This window comes from Zea mays, chromosome 3, assembly GCF_902167145.1.
Source record: "Zea mays cultivar B73 chromosome 3, Zm-B73-REFERENCE-NAM-5.0, whole genome shotgun sequence".
In the NCBI taxonomy this organism is placed as follows: domain Eukaryota; kingdom Viridiplantae; phylum Streptophyta; class Magnoliopsida; order Poales; family Poaceae; genus Zea; species Zea mays.
This window is the reverse complement of record NC_050098.1, coordinates 154,946,244-154,954,850: the sequence shown is the minus strand read 5'-3', so window position 1 is coordinate 154,954,850 and position 8,607 is coordinate 154,946,244. Positions and strand designations below refer to the sequence as shown.

Below are 8,607 nucleotides of genomic sequence, written 5' to 3'. Positions count from 1 at the left end.
CATATGCTAAGTTGTATATTGCTCGTATTCTGAGTTTGCATGGTGTACCCAAGACCATCGTGTCGGATCGGGGTCCGCAATTTGTTGCTAAGTTTTGGGCAGAGTTGCACAAATCTTTGGGTACCAAGCTAATTCACAGTTCAGCTTATCATCCGCAAACCAGTGGTCAAACTGAGAGGGTGAATCAGATCCTGTAAGATATGTTAAGAGCTTGTGTTCTCGCTTACTCCGCTAAGTGGGATGAATGCTTGCCTTTGGCCGAGTTCTCGTATAATAATAGCTATCAAGAAAGTATTAAGATGGCACCTTTTGAAGCCCTTTATGGTCGAAGGTGTAGAACACCGTTAAATTGGTCAGAACCAGGAGAGAAATACTTCTTTGGGCCTAATCTTGTAAAGGATGCTGAAGAAAAAGTTCAAGTGATCCAACGAAATTTGCAAATGGCACAATCTTGTCAAAAGAGTTATGCCGATAAAAGACGTCGGTCTTTGATTTTCCATGTTGGTGATCATGTGTATCTAATGGTGTCACCTATGAAAGGCGTAACTCGATTTGGTGTCAAAGGAAAACTCGCCCCTCGCTATGTTGGTCCATTTCCAGTGCTTGAGCGGTGTGGACTTGTGGCTTACAAGGTGCAACTGCCAGAAAGTCTTTCAGCTGTGCACAACGTGTTTCACGTATCTCAGCTGAAGAAATGTCTCCGAGTCCCCGAACAAGTAGTAGATGTTTCAGATATCAACCTCGAGCCTGATCTAACTTACTCTCAGCATCCTATCCGGGTGCTGGACCAGAAAGACAGAGTCACACGAAGAAAAATCATCAAATTTTATAAAGTACAATGGAACCAACATTCCGAAGATGAGGCTACTTGGGAATCAGAAGACTATCTAATGGAGCATTTTCCTCAGTTTTTAGATTCCTGTAAAACTTAGGCCTTGCATAAATTGTCTTTGTAAACCAACAGGGGCACACCTCTGCCTTGTAAGAACAAAGGTAGAATAAGATCGTGACGTGTTTCCTTTTCCATTCCTTAGCCTGGAGTTTTAATCTCGGGACGAGATTCCTTTTTAGGGGGAAAGAATGTAACACCCCTGGTGTTACGAGAACTAAAACTTTGACATGTCATCATATGCATTAGCATCATCTTGCTTGATACATCTAGAATACATTTTACTAGGTCCAAAATTTCAATTTCAACTCTAAACTAGCCCAAAAAGTGGATTTTAAGATCTAGCTATGTTTTGCTAAAAGTCATATATCAAAATTGTGGAGCTTGGAAAAGTGAATAATTTTCATATTTGGAGCTCTCCAAGTGATGTGGGAGAATTTGAAGTAATTTGCAAAAATTCAGATTTGGGTCAGTTGGAATCAGCCTAAAACAGTTTTGTTTATTTGTTTTTGAATCCCTGTAACTTTTAATCCATGAGTATTTTGGAAACAGTTGTTATAACAAACTTGTAGAGTAACTATAGGAGAACAACCCTAATTAAGTGTAGTAGCCCTAAAACCATTTGGAACCAGGAGAAAAAAGGTGACTAAAGAGGGGCTATCAGAATTCTGAATTTTTCAGATTTGTGAATAGTATCTGAATCTGAAATCTGTATTTTTAGTGCAGTTTTGGGGCTGTGTGCTGCCTGTTCTATGCAGTTTTGGACCATGATTGCTATGGAAGAGTTGAAGAGCATATGTCAGTGAACAAGTTTCGTTGTGTGCGTTAGGCTTGATCTAACCCAGAACATGGAGTAAAAGTTACTCAAAACTGGGCTGTTAGTTTACATGGACTGAACTTTTGTTCAATTAACAGACAGCTGAATTTTAGTGAGTTTTGCTGAACTTTGGAGCTTTCTTATCACTAATCCATGGAGTTATGGGTTGTAGTATCTATAGAAAAGTTAAAGAACATAGATTGATGAGCAAGTTTGTTGAAGTGTGTCTGGCCTGGTGCTGCACGAAAATTGGAATAAACTATGCCAAAACTCTCTGTCAGGCGTGTTATGTTCAGGTCTGATTCAGTTCATTAAATTTTTCAGAAACAACTTGCTACCCTTAGCTTTGGACCCCTGTAACTTCTAATCTGTGGACTCGTGGTCGATCGTCATTATAGAAAATTTTGAGAGATTTTGTAGGGGAGCAACTCTTATTAAGTGATATACCACTGAAATTGTCTGGAGCTATGAGAAATTTGTGCCTAATTACGCGATGTCAGGTCATAAAGAGTGCTTTGAATGCCATTCAAGTCTGAACTCCAGTTCTTCCTTCTTTCTTGATCAATCTACATTTCTCTAATCTGAGAATATCTGTGGATGATCCTTAAGAAAAGATGAAGAGTAATCCTCAATAAACAGTCGTTAGTAAAACAGATTCTTGAGTTACTATATAAAGTTGGGAGAAAGACGAAGCTTAAATTCTGGATTCATATGTGTACTGTAGCTGGGGCAGCAGCTCGCTTTTCTGCTTGGCGTTGATAAGGATGTTGTACAACCTCTGCGTGGGTTATTTGTGTGTGGGCACGCAGCAGCTCGATGTGGCACTTGCAAGCACGATGTGAGCTGGCAATCGCTCACGCTGTTTTTTTTTCCTTCTTATCCACGCCACTACAGATATTCTTCGGCGTACATCTCCATGCACTGAACCTGAACTCCCTGGAAACACCTTCCACGTTGGCTCCGTAGGAATTCTCAGTTGCTTGCTTATTCCCAGCTCACCATCGTCTCTCTAGAAATATCTCACGGCATCTCTCTATATTACTCCCAGGGCGTGCGCTCGGCTCTGGAATTCGTACAGCGCGCTCTCCTCTCCCAGCTTTCGCTCTCCGTGTTCCTTGCACCTGGTACCTATCCCCAATCTGCAACATCGCCGGTGGAGGTCCAGTCTCATCTCCAAATTGCATCGCCTCGCTTTAGCGCCGGTGAATCTCTGTTCCTCCCGTTCGTCGTGCCGACCACTGCTCACGGCCCACCTCGCCGATGTTCTTCACCTCGATGACGTCGTCCTACAGCTCACCGACGTCCTGCCTCGTAGTCCACACTGCAAAACCCCCTAAGGTTCACGCACGTCGTCTCGACACTTGTTGTTGGTCGTAGGCCATTGATCCTGCGTTCAACCTCGCATCGCCGTGTGCTCCACTTGTTATGCCGCGCCGTCGACTCACAGCTCGACCACACTAGGTCGTCGTCACAACGTCACCGTAGTATTGACAATAGTGGTGACCATGCTGTCCGATTCTTCTCCTCACCGTGGCCAAGTTTTTTCACGGTTATTGAAACGGAGGGCTCGCTGCCAGTGAACATCGTCGCATCGCAGTTCTCCATCGACCGGTCTCCTCGTGGTTCCTCGATTAAGGTGTGTAAAATCATATACTTCCTATTAAAATAGATTTAGGGTTTTTACAGCATACACCAAATTTCAGGGAATAACAAATGCTTTTAGAAGAACTATTTGATTTTTAGAAATAAAAGTTGTGTTCAAAAAATTATGAAAATTTTTGGGCAACCTTGTATTGACCAGTTGAGCACTTGGTTCAAGTTTGAATTTGTTAGAAGTGATTTGCTCAGTAAAGGATTTCACCCTTGGGTAATTAAGCAATAAAGTTGCTTAAGAAGGTTTAAGTTTTGGATTAAGTCTAACATGGATTAGTTCCCTGGAGATTTGTAAGTGAAGATGTCTTGAAGTGCCCTTGAAAATCCTCTTGTGTTTTGGCTAGTTTCGTGCACTTTGTAGAAAAGTGTACTCATGATGTGTTGTTTGTTACCTTCTTTTTGAAATGCATTTTCATACCATAGCAAGCATTCATCTACATGTAATTGACTTGTAGAACACCTAGAAGAAGTGATGTTTGAAGAAAGAGTTCACTTCAGTGCCTGTTGATCCAGTGGTGGAGTTTCATCTAACTACTTACCATAGTAGAATAATTTTGGGATCTTCTCCTACAATAAGGCAAGCCCCGGTGCATTTGCCACCTTCCTTGTGCTTACAAAATTTTTATCACTTATATGCTGCATTAGGTTATAGAAGTTGATTGATTAAACTCTTGATGCATTAACATCCTTGAAAGGTTGATTACCACACCTTGTCACCTGTTTTATAAAAACTAGAGATGCTTAGTCATGCTGATAGACTAAGAAAAATATTTTTTGATCTGTGACTCATCTTTTTACAAAAAGAAAATGGGCTTGGGATAATGAAGGCATCAAGACGTTGATAAATTCATTATCCAAGCATGGCCCCTCTGTCAGGCGCCAAAGTTTTGAAATAGTTTAAAATGGGACCAGACGTTGAGTAGGAAAGGTCGCTCGTCTGTGTCGATTAAGGACTGTACCGATTGTTGGCCTGATGATCTAGGACCTTTTATCTGGCCACATACCTCGTCATGAGCAAGCCTGAACCCGGCTATTCCATACATGAAAAGACAATCACGCACTGGGAGTGGAGAGATGGCGAGAGTGACACGTACCCTCCTCGCAAAGGACCGCCTAAAAGGGGTGGTGCGCTCTCGGGTGGCGCGGACCTGTTCATGTGGTGGAGGATCCATGGGAAGGGTAGACATGTGCAAAACAGTTAAGGGAGGCATATGTCGTGTGGTTGGAGATCCCCAACTGGGTATTAATCGATTCGGATCGCCGTTACTTCTCGGATATGAAGACTGGATCGCTGCCCTTCATCGTAGATAACAAGCGAAACAAAAATTTGGATTTTAAAAGGAACCTAGTGTAGGTCAAGTGAATGATCTAGATTAGGAAAATGCTAGATTCAGGCTAGAAGATTCAGGTAATAAACTAACTTGTGAAATAAAACTTGGCTTAAGGACCCACTTCTAGTAAGCTTTTCTACAAAATGAGTCCTTGAACTTTGATGAACTTTACCTTGATTCCCAAAAGCCAGCATACCCTTGAGAGTCTTTTCTTTAGTCGGGTAAGTCTTGCTGAGTAATTGCGTACTCAGGGTTTTATCCCTTGTTGTTTTTGTAGGAGAAGGTTTATTCCCTTATCTTTGGGTTAGTTACTTCTTGTGGATGACTTGAAGCTTAGAATGTTTATGTATATATCTTATGGAAAGGCTTCACCCTTCCAATTATTGTAATAAGTTATGCACTTTGAGTACTATCAGGACTTGTAATAAATACATCTCTTTCTACCATGTAAAACTTGAGTTCTGGAATGTAAAGTGTACTTTGTAAAAGTCTTCCGCTCTATCTCCAATGTGTGTGTATCAAATGTGATTACTGTAATATACTTGTTATGTGGGAGATCCTTGGGATGATGAGTTCCAGTTGGCGAACTCGATAGCCTTGTTAAGTTATCCGGCACACGTGCACAGCCATCTGAGGCCATTAAGGCAAGGATTGGTGCATGTGGGCCTAATAACTTGGGAGGGTTGTCACAGGGAGAGAGACAGAGAGTGAGCCGCCGCCACCGCCTGGGCCTCCACTCCATGGGCCATGGCCCAGACGTCCCCAAATCTGCTCCTGTACGTTGACAAGTGGTGAATGACTCGGGGACCGACAAGCCAATGCATTACCATCGAGACATTACAAAAGTCTGGGGGGCTGGCTTAAGTAGACATGTGAATCAGGCTGCAAGTTACAAGCCCCATGGGCAGCTAAGCTGCCTACTAAGCTACCCTATTACACAATCTAGAGCAGATAGACTGAACAATGCATAGAATTAGATAGTAACATAAACGAGCAACCATTTCGGCTTCGGTCCACATCTCCATCGAGCAGCCAGTCCCAGGGTTGTTGCATTGCATCTGTCTCCAAACCTGTTCTTGGCATGCCAAGTTGCGCCACCCATTCCAGACTCATTTGGACAGCCAAGGTTTCCAGCTTGCGGAGCACCTGAAACCCGGCGCAAAGTTCCCTGCCCCCAGCTTCAAGAGATTCACCATCTGTTATCATCAATCAATTTCCTCACATGATTCCTTCCTTTTCCTGTCTGAAGCATACACATGGAAGAACATGTTCCAGCCCTCTTTTGGTCAGCCATGAGGTACAGACTCACCTATTCCTGACATGTTCTCCGGGTTCACCTGTTCCTGACATATGCTTCTTCTCCTCCTTCAATTTTCTAGCTCCCTCTTTACCTCGCCTATCCTCTTCTCTAAATCTTCCAAGAACATTATTGTCCAATCTCCATAGCTCTCCGAGCACCTTTTTAATTTTTATGGATTTCCATCATACTCACCTCACCCAGTCACTCTTCCTTGAAGGTTGAAACTCCCATCCATGCCTACTCAGCTCGGGCAGCACACTCTTCCTCATCTAACCACCTTGCTTCAAACTTGCACACCACCATCCCTAGTTGCTCACACCATTTGGATTCCCCCTCCCCCCTCCCAGCATCCACAACGGTGATCAGGGTGTCGAGGATCCCCATTTTCAACATGCACTAGGGGAAAATGACACCTCCATGCATTAAATTATATATACTACATCTGAATGAAGCACCTCCATTGTGAATTGTCGGCACCCCGAAAAAACTTATATATACATCTGAAAGAAGCGCATCCAGATTACATCTTGGAGACAGCAAAAAAAGATGCAGGCTGTATATAAGCAAATTGGCAATTGCCTTGACACTTTCAGCTAAACCAAACCAACCTCGATTTTGACCAGGATTCTGAAACCGGAAGGAAGCTGCATGACTGCTTCATGCGTGCTTGAACATCTTCATGCTGAGCCAGTGCAGGTAGACAGCCACGATTATTACAGGAAGCGTCAACGGTACAAGTAGACAGTAATACATGCAGAATTATGAAGAAGGCGTGAATTTCTTGTATAATTTGCACGGGTTGTACGCTGTTGCACAAGGATCACCTAGTTTAGTGCATGCTTAACAAGCATCTCTCTTGGTTAGATGTTCCTTACCAGTCATTTTGGATGGCGGCCAGGAATCCATTTTGATGTGGCAGAAGCAGCTTGGACACAACGACAAAGTAGAAGAAACACACGAACAATGTGAGCCCAAAGGCAATGAACACCGAGCCAATCATCTGATCGGTAGAAAAATGCATCTATGGATTTCCCAGTCTTCTCGGTCTCTGATGCGCAGACCCGGTGGGAGCGGACACATTAGTAAACCCTGAAGAAGAAGAAATCCAAGTTAATAGCTACCATGACTGGATTGGGTCAGATCCGTTGGTTTGGGTTGGGATGGTCTGTTTCGAGCGGCAGGGATGGGAGTGGGAAGGCACACCCGGTGGGTGCTCGTAGTCGGCGAAGACCACGGCTGCGAGACTGAGGTGGCGGACGCGGGGGTGGACTCGGATTTGACATTGCTGTGGCAGGGGAGGCGGTGGTGGTCGCCGAGGCTGGGGAAGGACACCGATGCGTTGGCCAGCAGCAGTGCGGCCGCGAAGTTTCCCCGGCACAGGCACTCAATGGAGGCGGACAGTGATACCATCCGAGGCTTGGCGGTGAGGGCCGAGGGGGACTACTACTAGGGGAGAGAGACAGAGAGTGAGCCGCCGCCACCGCCTGGGCCTCCACTCCATGGGCCATGGCCTAGACGGCCCTAAATATGCTCATGTACGTTGACAAGTGGATGAATGACTCGGGGACCGACAAGCCAATGCATTACCATCGAGACATTACAAAAGTCTAGGGGGGCTGGCTTAAGTAGACATGTGAATCAGGCTGCAAGTTACAAGCCCCATGGGCAGCTAAGCTGCCTGCTAAGATACCTTATTACACAATCTAGAGCAGATAGACTGAACAATGCACAGAATTAGATTGTAACATAAACGAGCTACCATTTGGGCTTTGGTCCACATCTCCATCGAGCAGCCAGTCCCAGGGTTGTTGCATTGCATCTGTCTCCAAACTTGTTCTTGGCATGCCAAGTTGTGCCACCCATTCCAGACTCATTTGGACAGCCAAGGTTTCCAGCTTGCGGAGCACCTGAAAACCCGGCGCAAAGTTCCCTGTCCCAAACTTCAAGAGATTCACCATCTGTTATCATCAATCAATTTCCTCACATGATTCCTTCCTTTTCCTGTCTTAAGCATACGCATGGAAGAACGTGTTCCGGTCCTCTTTTGGTCAGCCATGAGGTACGAACTCACCTATTCCTGACATGTTCTCCGGGTTCACCTGTTCCTGACATATGCTTCTTCTCCTCCTACAATTTTCTAGCTCCCTCTTTACCTCGCCTATCCTCTTCTCTAAATCTTCCAAGAACATTATTGTCCAATCTCCATAGCTCTCCGAGCACCTTTTTAATTTTTATGGATTTCCATCATACTCACCTCACCCAGTCACTCTTCCTTGAAGGTTGAAACTCCCATCCATGCCTACTCAGCTCGGGCAGCACACTCTTCCTCATCTAACCACCTTGCTTCAAACTTGCGCACCACCATCCCTAGTTGCTCACACCATTTGGATTCCCCCTCCCCCCTCCCAGCATCCACAACGGTGATCAGGGTGTCGAGGACCCCCATTTTCAACATGCACTAGGGGAAAATGACACCTCCATGCATTAAATTATATATACTACATCTGAATGAAGCACCTCCATTGTGAATTGTCGGCACCCCGAAAAAACTTATATATACATCTGAAAGAAGCGCATCCAGATTACATCTTGGAGACAGCAAAAAAAGATGCAGGCT

General features: G+C 44.5%; 1 pseudogene; it reads right to left on the bottom strand.

The window, feature by feature from the left end:
- Nucleotides 1-6,545: 6,545 nt before the first annotated feature.
- LOC118476809 (uncharacterized) lies at nucleotides 6,546-7,400 on the bottom strand (annotated as a pseudogene).
- Nucleotides 7,401-8,607: the final 1,207 nt, after the last annotated feature.